The sequence below is a fragment of the Pelodiscus sinensis genome, chromosome 7 (assembly GCF_049634645.1).
Source record: "Pelodiscus sinensis isolate JC-2024 chromosome 7, ASM4963464v1, whole genome shotgun sequence".
Taxonomy (NCBI): domain Eukaryota; kingdom Metazoa; phylum Chordata; order Testudines; family Trionychidae; genus Pelodiscus; species Pelodiscus sinensis.
In genome coordinates this window covers 57,325,496-57,342,851 of record NC_134717.1, presented here as the reverse complement: position 1 = coordinate 57,342,851, position 17,356 = coordinate 57,325,496, and the positions used below count along the sequence as shown (strand labels likewise).

Genomic DNA, 17,356 nt, shown 5'->3' with positions numbered 1-17,356 from the left:
CTCAAAAAGTATTATTAGCCCCACTTTTTAATGGAAAGTACAGAGATGGAATGCTGGGGCAAAGGGATTCAGAGACTTATAGACTCATAGACTTTAAGGTCAGAAGGGACCATTATGATCATCTAGTCTGACCCCCTGCACAGTGCAGGCCACAAAATCTCACCCACCCCTCCTAGAATAATCCTCTTACCTATATCTCAGATATTGAAGCCTTCAAATACTTTGAAGATCCCAAGACGCAGAGAATCCTCTAGCTGTGATCTGTACCCCATGCTACAGAGGAAGGCGAAAAACCTCCAGGGCCTCTGCCAATCTACCCTGGAGGAAAATTCCTTCCCGACTGCAAATATGGCGATCAGCTAAACCCTGAGCATGTGGGCAAGACTCATCAGCCAGACACCCAGAAAGTTCTCTGTAGTAACTCCTATCATCCCTCCATTGACCTATTTCCCACTGATAATCAATAGCCAATTAGTTACCAAGATCATGTTATCTCATCAAACCATCCCCTTCATAAACCCATCTAGTTTAATCTTGAAACCAGATAGATCTTTTGCCCCCACTACTTTCCTTGGAAGGCCGTTCCAGAACCTCACTCCTCTAATGGTTAGAAACCTTTGTCTAATCTCAAGTCTCAACTTCCTACTAGCCAGCTTATATCCATTTGTTCTTGTGTCCACATAGGTATTAAACTTAAATAATTCCTCTCCCTCCCTGGTATTTATCCCTCTAATATATTTAAAAAGTGCAATCATGTCCCCCCTCAGCCTTCTTTTGGTTAAAGTAAACAAGCCAAGCTCCTTGAGTCTCCTTTCATAAGACAGGTTTTCCATTCCTCAGATCATCCTAGTGGCCCTTCTTTGTACCTGTTCCAGTTTGAATTCATCCTTCTTAAACATGGGAGACCAGAACTGCACACAGTATTCCAAATGGGGTCTCACCAATGCCTTGTATAATGGCACTAACACCTCCTTATCCCTACTGGAAATACCTCGCGTAATACATCCCAAGATCGTATTAGCCTTTTTCATGGCCATGTCACAATGGCGGCTCATAGTCATTCTATAATCAACCAGGACTCCGAGGTCCTTCTCCTCCTCCGTTACTTCCAACTGATGTGTCCCCAGCTTATAACTAAAATTCTTGTTATTAATCCCTAAATGCATAACCTTACACTTCTCACTATTAAATTTCATCCTATTGCTATCACTCCAATTTACAAGATCATCCTGATCTTCCTGTATGATATCCCGATCCTTTTCTGAATTGGCAATAGCTCCCAACTTTGTGTCACCTGCAAATTTTATTAGGACACTTCCACTTTTGGTGCCAAGATCAGCAATAAAAAGATTAAATAAAATTGGCCCCAAAACTTGTCCAAACACAAAAAAGGAATCAATACCCAAAACTGGGACTAGAATTCAGGAAATTCTGGCTTCCAGCCCTTTGCTCAGGCCACTAGTCTACAAAATCGGTTTCACACTAGGGATGTCAACGTGTAGAGATGCTTTTGGCTCTCCGCACGTGCCAGCTCTACGGACCTGCAACCCCCCCTACAGAGGCAGCAAGTAGGGGCGGGCAGGAGCCAGTGATGTGGGGGGAGCCACTTAATAGCTGGTTCCCCCCAGCACCAGATCTCCAGTGCCACCTGCCCCCCACTTCTATGCAACTGCCTCTATTAGAGGTGGCCAGAGGTAGGCTACCACGAAGCAGCCTCTGTCCGCGGTGGCCCGGGCTCACCGTGGACATCTGCATCCCATGGAGCAGTCTCTGTCCACTGGGAACTTGGACCCACCCTGGAAAGGGCTGCTGCCTCTGTATCAGAGGTAGCTATGGGGGAACTGGTTTTTAAACTGGCTCCCCTCGCGGACCAGCTCCCACCTGCCACCCTGAGCTGCTGTCTCTGATACAGTGGCAGCAGCATGGGTGGCAGGGGTTCCCCGGGAGTGCACTGGCTGCCAGCCCTGCCCCCAGGGACTACTGAATAGTCATGTAACCGATAAGATTTCCATGCGATTACATGACTATTCAATTACACTAAATCTAACACCGCTATTTCACACTGCACATTATTTCTGTACGGATAAATTTTTATTATATACAAATATTTCTGAATCTAGTTCACAAATACGTTAATTATACATTGAGCAAGAGGAACATTTTTATGAAAATGCTACTAAATCACGTGTTCCAATTACTGCCAGTATTGTAAATAGCATTCAGTGCTATGCCATTTTAAACATTGATCTAAATAAATGTTAATGCTACTATATATAAATCACTGCTGCTAATTTTGGCAAACTATGCGGAATTTAAAATTATAGATATTAAATTTGTCATGTTACTCAAAACATCTTTTATTCAAACTCACAGACAGAATTTTATCACATCTCTTTAATGGATACCACTGAGTAGTCACAAGCATACACATTCAATATTTTGCTAAGCCTTGTGCAAAAAAAAAAAAAAAAAAAAAAAAAAAAAAAGCCTCTTCTATTGCCCCAAAAGCTTAATTCTAGAGAACACCAGATGACAAATGCTCCTTATTTTCTCCAATAGCCTTTGCTCTTCAGCATGAATAATATTTTTTAATTCAGATTTTTTTCCTTGGGGATTTCAGCCAAATTACCTTTACAATACAGCAAAGTATGTATTTTTGATCTTCCTAAAATAGCAGAAATAAGTTTATATACAAAATTTTCCTATTGATTTATGGATTTTTATATCATTGCCCTCATGGCAATTTTCTTTAGGAGACATCTAATCCAGAGATTTCAACCTGGGGATACACAATGTATTTTGGTTGGGGGCAGTGAGAAAAAAAAAAAAGTGTTGAACACATTCAGATCTGGGTGGCTAGAGAGCAGCAGCTGCCAGTCAAGCTCCCAGTTCTGAAGGCAGCGCTGCTGTCAGCAGCACCACACAAGCAGGAGTGGTACTACCACACCACTTTACATCTGTGCTGCTGCTGCTGCTGCTGGAAGTGGCACTGCTGTTGCTCTCTGCTCTGCCTTCAGAGCTGTGTGGCTGGACAGCATTGGCTGCTGGTTGGGTGCCCCAGGGGACATAAACTACTACAAACACAAAGGAGGAAGGTGTGGACAAGTAGGTTTGAGAACCACAAATCTAATCAATCCCTCTGAAAAGCAGTGACTATAATGAATAAACCAAAAAGCCAAAACAAAATGCCAAATAAAAACTTTGGGCTCAGGTCTGTCCTCTTGCTTGTAAAGGGAGTAACTCCCCCCCATCAGTGAACCATCCCAATGCATCTGCACACCTTTCACACACACACCAGTGTAAATCAGGAGTAACTCTGGTGTAAACGAGAGGAGAATCCAATCGTCCATACAGAGAGCTCCCTCTGCTTTCACAGCAGCCTACAACTAGGTTCAACAACCAGGAGGGAGTTACCAATACAGTTCATTACATGCTCAATTCCACATTTTGGGCTTGTTGTTAGTGGAATTTGGCTTACCATTTTGTTTTTTGGGTCACTTATTGCTTGGTTTTGGAGTTTCTTGAGCTCTTTAAATAACTTGTTGTAGTCCTGCGCTTGGAACAGAAGAATCCCAAGCACTGTTACAGGCTGGGGACCGAGTGGCTAAACAGCAGTTCAGCAGAAAAGGACCTGGGGGTTACAGTGGATGAGAAGCTGGATATGAGCCAACAGTGCGCCCTTGTAGCCAAGAACGCTAATGGTATATGGAGCATTGCCAGCAGATCTAGGGAAGTGATTATTCCCCTTTATTCAGCACTGGTGAGGCCACATTTGGAGTACTGCATCCAATTCTGGGCCCCCCATTACAGAAAGTATGTTGATGCATTGGAGAAAATCCCGAGGAGGGCATAAAAAATGATGAGGGGTCTGGAGCACATGACACAGAATCATAGAGCTGGAAAGGACCTCTTTTTATAGATGGACACTATATTTGCTCTTTTCCAATCTTCTGGAATTTTATGAGAGCTGCGAATCCGGTTCAAAATTCCAAACAAGAGCACAGACTACTCTAAGCAACTGATGAATCAATAGTGTGGCCTTTATGAGATATAGACACTAAGGCTATGTCTACACTGCACGCTTATTTAAAAACAACTCTGGTTATTTCAAAATAATATTGTGCGAGTCTACACAGCAAGCCTGTTATTTCAAAATAATTTCAAAATAATGGGTTTCTTACTCTGACTCCTGTAACCCTTATTTTACAAGGAGTAAGGAATAATATATCCCTACAGCTATATTCTTACTATTGGAGCATGGAACTACTATCCATAGAGATTCTATGGAACATTTTGGCTCATGTAAGATTTTTACTTCGTTTGATTCTACACTTTCTTTCACGTATAGTGCCACTCCCCCACCAGCATGACCTGTCCTGTTCTTCCAATATATTTTGTACCATGGTTACATTAAGCACTACCAAGTTTCCTGTTATTGTTTCTCCCTCTTCACTGAGCAACGAGGAGCAGCTGAGAGTTTGAAGCCTATTTAGTCTACAGAACCAAAGAATGAGGGGCAATTTGATATGAGCCTTCAACTACTTGAAGGGAGGTTCCAAAGAGGATGGAGAGAAGCTGTTCTCAGTGGTGTCAGATGACAGAACGAGGACCAATGTTCTCAAGTTGCAGTAGGGTTGAGGGGGAGATCTAGGCTGGATATTAGGAAAAACTGTCACTAGGAAGGTGGTGAATGGGTTACCTGGGGAGGTGGTAGAATCTCCATCCCTACAGGTTTTTAAACCTTGGCTTGACTGGCTGGAATGATTTAGTTGGGATTGATCCTTCTTTTAGCAGGGGGCTGGACTTGAAGACCTCCTGAGGCCTCTTCCAATTCTATGATTCTATGTTGCTTCTTTTGGGCTTCCTGTGTTGCTTCAACATTTTTTTTTTAATTTCCCAGTAGACAGCATGATTGGCTGGCTCCTGGTGAGACAATCCTTCCACCCAAAAGAAAGGTCCTGGAGGACACTGTAGATTGACCATCCCCAGGGCCAGTGGGGAAAAGCCAATGTTTTAAATCAGCCTGATTGACAGGAAACAATAAGACAACGAAGGAAAGGATTCTGGGAACCAAGAGCCATCAGAGGAGGGAGAGGTGTGACTCTCAGGATGCATTTTTTGCCAGTCAGTCTCCATGCTGCTTTTTTTTCTGATGTCTCAGAGTCAGACCACACAGGGAAGACTCAGGCTGAGGCAGGACTCATTCCTCCCTACCCCCAAGGAGCTATGTGAGGCAGAGCAGTGGACAAGGGAGAGCGTGTGGTTGGGAGTTGCTTGTTGGTTTGGTCAGTTCGGGGGAGGGGTTGGTTTGGGAGGGACTGTGTCTGCTCACTGCTTTGTGTCTGAAATTTAAAAAACAAATCCCTTTTGAAGTATGGCTTGTTTGAGGCTTATTTGAGTTATGCCGACCTAAAAGGGAATTTGGCTTGTTTGTTGCCAAGTAAAAATGGACGAGGCTCATTTTGGACTTGTTTTGAGAGAGAGTGTCTGTCTGTCTGTCTGGTTTCACTTCTTTAAACTCATGAGAGCTGGCATCGGACACTAGACCTTCACAGATCTGCTAAGTCCTCTATTATAATTGATAGTTAATTTAGCCAAGATTGGGGGGCTTTGGAAAGACGAAGCCAGCCTTGAAATTCAGAGCCAACTACGCTTCCCTAAAGTTCAAGGGTCTTTAGATCTAGAGCTTTGGTTTGGCACCATCTCTGCTCAGACACAGTCTTCAAACTCCATGCTGCAGCACCATGTTAACCAGTGCAGTGCCTATTACTTCCCGTCAGAGCCTAGAGTAACCTGAGGGGCCTACAATTCACATTACATACACCTATTGCATAGATTGAGGAAGAGCGGAGAAGAACTAGGCCCGGTTCCTCCTAAGGCCCAGCTTTGTTTCTTTTCTCCCGAGTGACTGATTTTTGTGGGGGGACAATCAGTTGTGAAGGCTGGCTTACATTTATTCCAAGCAAGACTGCTTTTCAGCCTGAGAAGTACCACACAGAGGAGCTCTTTCAAGAGAGATCCGCAGGCACCTTTGCTGTTCATCTCAGTACCAAGCTGGGCTTTGAGGCTGGAATTCTCAAAAGCATTAAGCAACGGGCTAGCTCTGCTCCCACTGATATAAGTAAGTGGTTGGGTCAATTAACATGATTTATGACATTCCATGCCTCAGTTTCTATCTTTCCCATATTTTCTATAACCCCTCAATCAGAAATGTTCAGACGTTTCACCACACTGTAATGGTGCAGTACACCATCACAAAGATAACCGTTTTCATGAATGAGATACAAAACAAAACTTCTGACCGGGTTTTGAGCCACAAAACCAGCTGCTACCAATCTCTGGAGAAACTGAAGTACAACAGCAGGGCTCATTAAATCATTATAATTGATAGTTAATTGATGAGACTGGACTATTGAAAACAGGTGGTGGTTTTGGGGTGGGTTTTTTTAATTACTGTTCATTCAGCTGAACAAAAGAATTTCCAATATCTCAAATTGATCCTGGAAACTTAAAGAAAAAATACAGATTGTCCACATTAATACTCAACTGAAATGGGTGGAATATAAAAGACATTTATCATCAGTACACAGACAGGTGGGTTCACTCTTTTTCTTGAGAACAGATCTCCTGAACAGAGGAGGGGGTTTTCATAGACTTGCCTGGCTGAAAGCAATTAAGATCTAATTGCATTACTGTCACTGGTGCTGATCCTATGAGATTCTCCCTATGCCTTTGTGGGGCTTAACATTCCCCTGACTGCACCCCCTCAACTTCCGTGGGCTTCAATGGAAGGGCAGGCTGCTGAGTACTATGTACAAGGGCGTAGCACGTTGTAATCATAAGCACAGAGCCTGAAGCCAAATCGGTTTGCTTTAAAAGCACAGGTAGCCTTACTGACCACTGGGAATACGTCTGCCTGTATAAGGGGAGTGAGATTTAGAACATGTGCTAAACTCACTCTCTGCATTCATCATATCTAAACTGATCATGTCCATGAACTGGAAAGCACACTCTATATTTTAAAAAAATTAGAAAACGGTATCGGCTAGCTTCCCATCTGGTATAAATTCACACAGTTTCACTGAAATCAATGGGGCCTCAGTGATTTACACCAGTGAAGGATCTGGCCTTTAATACACTCACTGTCTATATTTATTTCCAGATATTTGAAAGTGTTTGTTTTAAAAAACCACATATTTATTACAGCCCAGCCACATTACAGCGCCAAAACAAGAAACAAACAAGAAAAGAGGCTACATTTCACAAGCACCAGTACAGCTGTAACAGTACCAGTCTGTCTCAGACACTAAATGGAAAGAAAGATCTGATAAATCTTACAATGATTTGTGCTTAACTGAGGTCATTCAAATCTCACCTTTTTGCAATACTCTCTTGCAACTAAGCACACGAACAAGCAGAATAACACAATCAATGCACTGACATTGGGACCCCCTAGCCTGTTATTTGGAAGGAAGAGTTATTCTCTGATCACATAAAGGAAGAGGGATTGGTTTTGTTTGTGGGATGTCCCTGGGAAAACATTAAATGGGTATAAAAACTGTGCAGAACAACAGCATTAGCTCATCTGTTCTTAACAAAGCAGCAAACAATTAGCATTTAGGGAAAATGGGTCAATAAAGACCTCAAATCTTCTTAACAGCTAGCACAATCACCCCATGTGACAACAGCAATCTCAATTAACACCAGAGAGATGTTAGTTCTTTCTTCCGAAATCTAAAAAGCAATTACAAATGTCACATCGAATCTCATTTTAAAACACTGTCCCGCAGTTTAGCAGGGTAGCCTGTAATTAGCCTATCTTCCCCCACTATTCCCCCCACCGAAGCTTTTTACTCTGCTGCGGCAGATGGCTTTGGAAACCACCCCCTTATTCATATCCCAGTTGTTCTAAACCTGCTCCACTCTATGTAAATCCAACCCATGATGTTTAGCTTAGCATCTTGGTGCACTAAGGATCTTCTAGACCCCCTTTTTATTATTATTATTTAGATCCTTTGCACAAGTCAAAGAATTAACCAGCCCAGAGCCCCAACTTATAGGGCTCCATCCTGCAAAGCAATGAATGCCCTCACATCCCGCTGACATCACTGGAAGGGGCCTGTGCTCAGGGCCTCACAAGTGTACGTAGCACCTTCCAGGAATGAACCTTGAGTGAGCTACACCTTCGTTCAGAAACCCATCCCTATTCAGGAAAGCAATAACCACATGCTTTGTTTCAAGCATGTTGCTTAAATCCTGCCGGTGTTGGGACTCAAGCACCTGGTTGACCTGCCATGGACTAGACACACACATTTAACTGCTTGGCTGAACTGTGGCCCTGATGGCCGCACCCCAACCCTGCACACAAATAAGCCACATATTACTTTCCTCAAGTGAATAACACCATTGACTTTAAAGGAACATGAAGTTACTCCTGTGCTTCATTATTTGCAGGATCTGGCCCCAAGTATAAATTTGCCAGTTCTTGGACTTCTGTCTGTTCCATCTGGCTGTACCTTCTTCATATGCATTTAAATGCAGCATTCTCTGACTGCTTTTTAACTATGACCCTTATCCTGCAATGAACTCCCTATGGACAAGACCCTGGATCTCATGCGAAATGGGAATGCATACACAGGGGGATCTTGAGTAGGAGCAGAGAGGCTATTTCACCTCTGAATTTAGCACTCGTATGATCACTGCTGGAATACTATGGCCAGTTCTGGTGCCCACCATTCAAGAAGGACTTTGATGAATTGAAAAGGGTTCAGAGAAGATCCATGAGAAGGATTTAAAAAAACCCTACTTTGTGGTGACAGACTTAAAAATTTGACTTGATTACAGTCTATAAGCATCTACATGGGGAACATTTAACCTAAGGCTCTTCAGTCTAACAGAGAAAGACATAACGATCTAATTGGTAAATATCTTGCAACAAATGAACCATAAACTTATAACAATGAGGGTAATTAACCACAAATCAGGACCGTGATGAATTCTCCACCACTTGCTATTATGTCAGGGTGGTTAAACACTGGAATAAGTTGCCCAGGGAGGTTGTGGAATCTCCATCTCTAGAGATATTTAAGAGCAGGTTAGACAGACATCTGTCAGGGATGGTCTAGACAGTACTGGGTCCTGCCATGAGCAGCGGCGGATTTGGGGCAGGGCAAGCGGGGCGGCTGCCCCGAGCCCCGCGCATGCACTGTGGCAAAGGGGGGGGGCGTGAAAGTGTGCTGCCCGGAGCCCCGCGGCACTCTCATCCGCCCCAGCCATGATGGCAGAGGACTGGACTCGATGACCTCTCAAGGTCCCTTCCAGTTCTAGTGTTCTAGGATTCTATGAAGCCTAGACCAGATGGTTTTCTAAAAGACCTGCTATGTTATGCAAGAGATCAGACTCCGCGATCACGTGGCCTTGGAATCTATGGCTCTGTGAAACTAGATAAAGCCCAAATAGGGCTCTGTGAGGGTGTGGGCAGCTGCTTAATTGCAGGTAATTGCAAAATCAGGGTCTGCCCGATTAAAAGGCATGGAGAGGAATAATTTCCCAGTGGAATTGTATAGGCTCATTATCCCAGATGAAATCTTTTTTGAGCTGCTCAAAGCCTTTTGAAGTCAATAGAATAGCTGCTATTTACTTAAAAGGCCTCTGCATCAGGTCCAAAATATATAAATGCCGTGTATCAACGTCAGGGCTCTCTCTCCCTCTTCTTAATCTAATTTGTTCGTACTAATCTCTTCATACTTATATGGTAGATCAGATTCCAGACTACACAGATGCTGCCTTTGTGCACACCGTTTTGTCAGTAGCTTTCTGAGGCTATAAAAATCAAATGCAGATCACATACCGAAAGTCATTTTCATGTCATCCTTGTGTGCTGGATTTGTGTTTTTCTCGAAGAAAAATCTCTCTCTGCCATTGTATTTTAAATACTCCAGTGAGATTGAATGTGATACATCACAACTCCAGGCTGTTTCAATACCATCCGTTTGATTCTTCCATTGAAGTCACAATGGGCTTGATTCTTGACTCACTCACACCACTGTTTATGCCAGTGTAACTTCATTTATTTGGGAGTTACTCCAGATGTAACAGCGCCATGAGGAGGAAATCAGGCCAAATGGCTCCAGTGTAAGTGCACCTGGAAGATAGTGAATCCAGGTGCAATAAGTTTTGGGAGCATTCATGCAGCATGACACCGACTGAACAGAAAAGCATGGTTCTGAAAACTTCTTGGTCATAAGAGAATTCTTAAGTCAAACTGTATCAGCTTATTTAGGAGCCGCCATAATCATTCATGTCCATGCACTTTAGCCGATGGCCTTTACATGAGGACTTCTTCTGTGACGTCAGTGTGTATTTAACAAGCATTAAGAATATAACAGCCGTCATACTGGGTCAGACCAATGGTCCATGCAGCCCAGTATCCTGCCTGCCAACAAGTGGCCAATGCCAGATGCCCCAGAGGGAGGGATCACAACAGGTAAACCTCACGTGAACCCTCCCCTGCCACCCACCTCTGGAGAAACAGAGGCTAGGGACACCATTCCTACCCATCCAGGCTAATAGCCATTGATGGACCTAACCTCCATCAATTTATCTAGCTCTTTTTTGAACCGTTAAAGTCCTAGCTTTCACCACATCCTCTGGCAAGGAGTTCCACAGATTGACTGTGCGCTGAGTGAAGAAAAACATGTTCATTTTAAACCCTACTGCCTATTAATTTCATTTGATGATGCCCCAGTTCTTATATTGCAGGAATAAGTAAATAACTTTTCCTTACTTGCTTTTTCCACACCACTTCTATCATATCCCCCCTTAGTCTCCTCTTTTCCAAGCTGAAAAGTCCTAGCCTCTTTAATCTCTCCTTATATGGGACCCGTTCCAAACGCCTAATCATTTTTGTTGCCCTTTTCTGAACGTTTTTCAGTGCCAATATATCTTTTTTGAGATGAGACGACCACATCTGTATGCAGTATTCAAGATGTGGGCATAGCATAGTTTTATACAAAGGCATTAAGATATTCCCTATCCCTTTTTAAATTATTCCTAACATTGTTTGCTTTCTTGACTGCCGCTGCACACAGAGTGGATGTTTTCTGAGAACTATCCACAATGACTCCAAGATCTCTCTCGAGTAGTTGTAGTTAAATTAGCCCCCATCATACTGTACATATAGTTGGGATTATTTTTTCCAATGTGCATTACTTTACATTTATCAACATTAAATTTCATTTGCCATTTTGTTGCCCACTCACTCAGTTTGGTGAGATCTTTTTAAAGCTCTTCACAGTTTGCTTTGGTCTTAACTATCTTGAGCAGTTTGGTGTCATCTGCACATTTTGCCACCTCCCTGTTTACCCCTTTCCCTAGATCATTTATAAATAAGTCAAATAGGTTGTTGAATAGGACCCATTGCTGCCTGGGTACTGACAATAACATCCCACAATTACTTCAGAGCCTTTCAAATCTAGGGAGTGAATGGGAGCTTGCATGACAATAACCAGGGCTCACCAAACAGCGGCGAACCCCTCTTGCCAGCTGCGCGGTTCTGCGCTCTGCGCATGTGCAGATCGCTCTGCGCTGGCTCTTCCGGGTTGTAATCTACTGGCCACAGGCGAGTCGATTACATTATTTGTTGAGCCCTGAGAATAACAAACCACTTTTGCTTGCCAAATATACTATGCTGCACCTTGTGCAGTAAAGAAGTCCACAGACATTCTTTACCGAAAAGCAAATTACTTTATATGTGCACTAACGGTACTTTAACTCTATCACAGCTGGTTTGTTTGGACTGATATACAAAGGAAGTCACCCATACCACAGAACAATGACTTGCAGAATTTCACTGACCAAACCCAGCTCATCTCATTCTCATAAATAAAGATGATAGCGGACCCAGTGTTTAAGCTAACCCCATCCCTGTTTGCACAGGGAACCTTTCCGAACCTTTCCTGCCTGTTCAGACAAAGACTTAGGGACACTACAAAACTAGAGATAGAGATGTAGCCGTGTTTTTGTTTCAACTACAAAACTACATTGACCTAATTTACATCGACACACAGCCACCACAGTAATAAAAATCACTTCTGCATTTCCCCATTATGCTCACTGTGTTGGTGGTGCACCTCCTTGAACCCACTGAGCTGGCAGTGTTGGGCATTATGGTGCAGCGTCTGCAAGCCTGCAACAGTCGACGTAAGCAATGGGGCGTCTACAGTGACAACTATCAACCTGGGTTGACCTAAGTGCTACTCTGTTCAAGGAGGTGGAGTTATTAAGTAAGTATAGTAGACAGGCTACCTTGGTGGGAGTGACACTTTACTGTAGACCAGCAGTTCTCAAACTGTGGGTTGGGACCCCAAAATGGGTTGCAACCCCATCTTAATGGGGTCGCCCAGGATAGCATTTTGTCTCCCTCCTGTGGTCATGTAGTAATTTTTGCAGTCCTTCTCACCATAGTTTAAGAACTCCTGGTGTCGATGCTTAAAGGACTTAGATCAACATAAGCTGACTAGACTTGACCTACAGAGCCTTGCAAATCCATGAATAGCTGCTTCATATTGTGGGTATTTGCATCCAGCCACAGCTCATTTTTGCAGATACAAATTTTGTATCTAGAACCCTGTGAATCTGTGGATATCCCTGTGATGAAGGGGACCACTTTATATCAGCAGGTATTGCAAATATCCATGGCTCATCTTTGCAGATACAGATGCTGATACAATTTTTGTATATGCACAGGGCTCTAACGGATTCTCTCTGTAGTGCAGACCAGGGCTTATTCTTGTGCTTACCTTTATGCACTGGTTTCAGTGACTACTTACAGCATTCAAAATTCAGCACATGTAAATCTTTGCCGGACTGGAGCCTCTACTCCTTGGTGTCGGTACAGGATTCATTTTGAGTCTTGTGTAGCACTAAACTCATTGTCAGCACTTTATACATTAGTTTAAAAAAAAAAAATCACAATTCTAGGTAAGGAATTGAATTGCTCCCGGACTCAACAGCTCCTGCCAACTTCGATTTTAATGCATCCATTTTTAATAACAAGCCCCCTAAAAATAAACATTAGTGGCAGAAATGGTAGTGCAAGCACAAGCTCTGCTGGTTGTTTCTATAATAGCGTTGAGGGATGATGCCCAGTCTTGTTATTTGTGAGACACCTCTCATAGCGACCTATGAAGTAATGACAATGCCAGTTTCAGTAAGTAATGCTCTCTCAGCACTTTCTATCTTCCCAGCACCAGCTGAGACGATGTGATCACGTCATCTGTTGGGGAGGGAACAGAGAGCGGCTTCAGAAAACAAGTCAGTCCTGCAGCTGCGTCTCCTCCTAGATGCATTGGCTCTGAAGGCTGCTGTCTAGACGTAGCTACAAGTTTAAACCAGCGCAGGTGCAAGAAACACCTTTCACAGGGAGACTATTGGGAGTAGGGAGAAAAAAGAAAATGGAAATGCACTCAAAACAGGTGAGAAAAATCCTTTCTGAAAACAAAAAGGACACTTCTTCTGAACTGTAAGCCACACAGTTCCCTGTTAAATGACCTTTTTTTTTTTTTTTTAAGAAAGGGGTTGGGGAAACAAGCCAATGATGGGAAAAATACGAAAAAACTGTGAAATAGGATAGTGAGATCCAAAGTAAATAATCCACATTGAAATCTGACACGTAAAAATTAACCCAAAAGGCATGCACACATAACCACGCCTCCATATATATATATATATATATATATATATATATATATATATATATATACACTACTTTACAGAAAGAAACATAATTAAATAAAAATTCACCAGTAATCCAAAAGGGATCTTTATTTGAAAGAGAAACGAAAATTCCAGCATCTCTTACAACCCATACACCCACCTTGTTCCATAAAACCTGCCTCATCAAATGGCAGGTCATCAGTTGTACCAAACATCTAGGCAATGCATCCAGTCAAGCAGTCTTTATTTGGTAGCTCACATTCGATGCAACACTCTACCTGCAGCAGCTCGAGCTTGGCACATTTTGCATCACTCTCTCTTCTAGGAAAAGTCTTTGTTCTCCACCGCCCCACTGCGGCTGTAAGCCCCCTCTCTCTGTTTGCAGTTGGTTCCTCTCCACTGCTGATCTTTTCAACACCGAGTTTTTTTTCTCCAATGCAAATTAAAATTGCTGGCTCCCCCTCACACCCCCACTTTGAACAATGCTCTTTGTCCATCCGTACAGAGCCTTTTAAAGGCTCTTAAGGGTGTGGGGGGACATCTGTGGTGGTCCAAAGAGGCTGGAAATCCTAAAATGAGTTGACAAAAAGTATCCCCTGCCTATTAAGGTGAACACAATGGCTAGAGGATGGGGCTTGTGCTACTCCCCAGGGCTCTGCAAGGAGGGGCGCACCAGAAGGTTCTTGACACCCTTAGGAGGGGCTGTTCCGTGTGCCGAAGCTGATTGCCCCCTTGCCCACAGGGAGGAACCACGCCCAGCGGATTGCCCCTGCTGCCAGGCGGAGCGCGAGAGAGACCGAGCTTAGCCCGGTCCCCGCATCCTCGCTCTCTTGCAATGTCCATCCGTAAGCCAAAGCGGGGCTGCATTGCAGGCGGCCCTGCCAAGGAGCCGGGGGGGGGGGGAGCTTTGGCTTCTGAAGCCTCCCAAACCTCACAAGAGCACGGGGGGGGGGGGCTTCCCAGCTGCCCGCTCCCCTTCTTCTGGGGCTGCAAACTGGGGCCCGCGCGGGGAGCCTCCGTCCCCAGTTTGCAGCGCGAGGCCAGGACCCCCGGGGCGGGGCGAGGCGGGGACGCGCTTACCTGGGCGCCGGGACAGGAGGGCGCGAGGCTGCCGAGGCTGCGGCGGGCGCTGCGAATGCTCCGCGGCTCCCCCGCCGCCCGGCTGCGGTGAAGCGCGCCCCGCCCCCGGCCCCGCCCAGCCCCGGCCCCCGCACCCGCCCCGCCGCCCTGCCCAGCGCCGCGAGCAGCAGCACGCACGTGTGCTCGAGCACAGGGGGTGTACAAGAGATGGGGGAGCAGAGGGGTGTGCACAGAGCACAGGGGGTGTGCAAGAGATGGGGGAGCAGAGGGATGTGCACACAGCACAGGGGGTGTGCAAGAGATGGGGGAGCAGAGGGGTGTGAGCACAGCAGAGGGGGTGTGCAAGAGGTAGGGGAGCAGAGGGGTGTGCACAGAGCACATGGGGTGTGCAAGAGATGGGGGAGCAGAGGGATGTGCACACAGCACAGGGGGTGTGCAAGAGATGGGGGAGCAGAGGGGTGTGAGCACAGCAGAGGGGGTGTGCAAGAGGTGGGGGAGCAGAGGGGTGTGAGCACAGCAGAGGGGGTGTGCAAGAGGTGGGGGAGCAGAGGGGTGTGCACAGAGCACAGGGGGCGTGCAAGAGATGGGGGAGCAGAGGGATGTGCACACAGCACAGGGGGTGTGCAAGAGATGGGGGAGCAGAGGGGTGTGAGCACAGCACAGGGGTTGTGCAAGAGATGGGGGAGCAGAGGGGGTGTGCAAGAGATGGGGAGCAGAGAGGTGTGAGCATAGCAGAGGGGGTGTGCAAGAGGTGGGGGAGCAGAGGGGTGTGCACAGAGCACAGGGGGTTTGCAAGAGATGGTGAGCAGAGGGAGTGTGCACAAAGCAGAGGGGGTGTACAAGCGATGGGGGAGCAGAGTGGGTGCGCTCAAAGCAGAGGGGGTGTGCAAGTGATGGGGGATCAGAGGGATGTGCCCGAGCACAGGGGGTGTGCAAGAGATGGGGGAGCAGAGGGATGTGCACACAGCACAGGGGGTGTGCAAGAGATGGGGGAGCAGAGGGATGTGCCCGAGCACAGGGGGTGTGCAAGAGATGGGGGAGCAGAGGGATGTGCACACAGCACAGGGGGTGTGCAAGAGATGGGGGAGCAGAGGGATGTGCCCGAGCACAGGGGGTGTGCAAGAGATGGGGGAGCAGAGGAGGTGTGCACACAGCAGAGGGGGTGTGCAAGAGATGGGGGAGCAGAGGGGGTGTGCACACAGCACAGGGGGTGTGCAAGATATGGGGGAGTAGAGGGGTTTGCACAGAGCACAGGGTATGTACAAGAGATGGGGGAGCAGTGGGGGTGTGCAAGAGATGGGGGACTAGAGGGGTGTGCACACAGCAGAGGGGGTGTGCAAGAGATGGGGAGCAGAGGAGTGTGTGCACAGCAGAGGGGGTGTGCAAGAGGTGGGGAAGCAGAGGGGTGTGCACAGAGCACAGGGGGTGTGTAAGTGATGGGGAGCAGACGGGTGTGTACACAAAGCAGAGGCGTTGAGCAGAGGGGTGTGCACACAGCAGAGGGGGTGTGCAAGAGATGGGGGACTAGAGAGGTGTGCACACAGCAGAGGGGTTGTGCAAGGAATGAGAGAGCAGAGGGGTGTGCACAGCACAGGGGGTGTGTAGGAGTTGGGGGATCAGAGGGGTGTGCACATAGCAGAGGGGGTGTGCAAGGGATGGGAGAGCACAGGGAGTGTGCAAATTATCAGTGGTGGCAGGTCTTTAGAAATGTCGGTGCTGCCCATGACGCTCAGACTCTTTTCCCCAGTTTAACTCCCTCCGGGTACGTCTACACTACAGCGCTAATTTGAACTAACTTAGTTCAAATTAGTTAATTCGAACCAAGCTAATTCGAACTAACTCATCTAGAACTAAAAACTAGTTCGAATTAGCGTTTTGCTAATTCGAACTAGCGCGTCCACACTGATTGGACGCAGGGGCGCATTTAAGGGCGTCTGAAACTGGTTCTGGCAGGGCATCAGGTCAGTAGTTGCTTTGTGTGGCTGCTGTCTGAGGCTATCTGAGGCTCGAGCTTAAAGGGACCCCCCCTGGACAGCCAGTTCTCAGCTTTTCCTGCTTGCTTGCCAACCTCGCCGAGGGACAGCAAAGCATTGGTCTCTGTGCCCGTCTGTGTCGGTGTTTCCCTTCGGGGACGCCGCCGCAGGTAGCAACATGGAGCCAGAGCTCACCCTGCACCTTCTGGTGCACTTTCTGGACTTGCTGCTGCAAGCCTGCCAGCAATGGCTCGAGGCTGCCTGGCACCACCTGGTGCACGTCAGCCCTCTGCCTCTCCACCTGGCCGCCTGGCGTCTGGACACCAGCAGTGACTGGTGGAACCGCATCGTCCTGGAGCGCTGGGAAGACCGACAGTGGACCCAGAACTTCAGGATGAGGAGGGATACCTTCCTGGAGCTCTGTGAGTGACTCGCCCCTGCTCTGCGCAGAAGGGACACTCACATGAGGCCCGCCATCCCCCTCCAGAAGCGGGTGGCCATCGCCCTCTGGAAGCTCTCCACACCGGGAACCAGTTCGGCGTGGGGAGATCCACCGTCGGAGCAGTGCTCATGCAGGTATGGCACTC

General features: G+C 46.4%; 1 protein-coding gene across 19 annotated transcripts in view; it reads right to left on the bottom strand.

Moving 5' to 3' along the window:
• Positions 1–14,920, bottom strand: part of MAP2 (microtubule associated protein 2) — a 336,436-nt gene extending 321,516 nt beyond the window's left edge. For 14 of the 19 annotated variants that reach the window (XM_075933890.1, XM_075933897.1, XM_075933901.1 and 11 more), the window contains exon 1: positions 14,797–14,920. The gene's annotated coding sequence lies outside the window, so the exon portion shown is untranslated. The remainder of the gene's footprint in view (positions 1–14,796) is intronic. The other 5 variants (XM_075933907.1, XM_075933908.1, XM_075933906.1 and 2 more) reach the window with 4 other exon arrangements.
• Between the last annotated feature and the right edge of the window lie 2,436 nt (positions 14,921–17,356).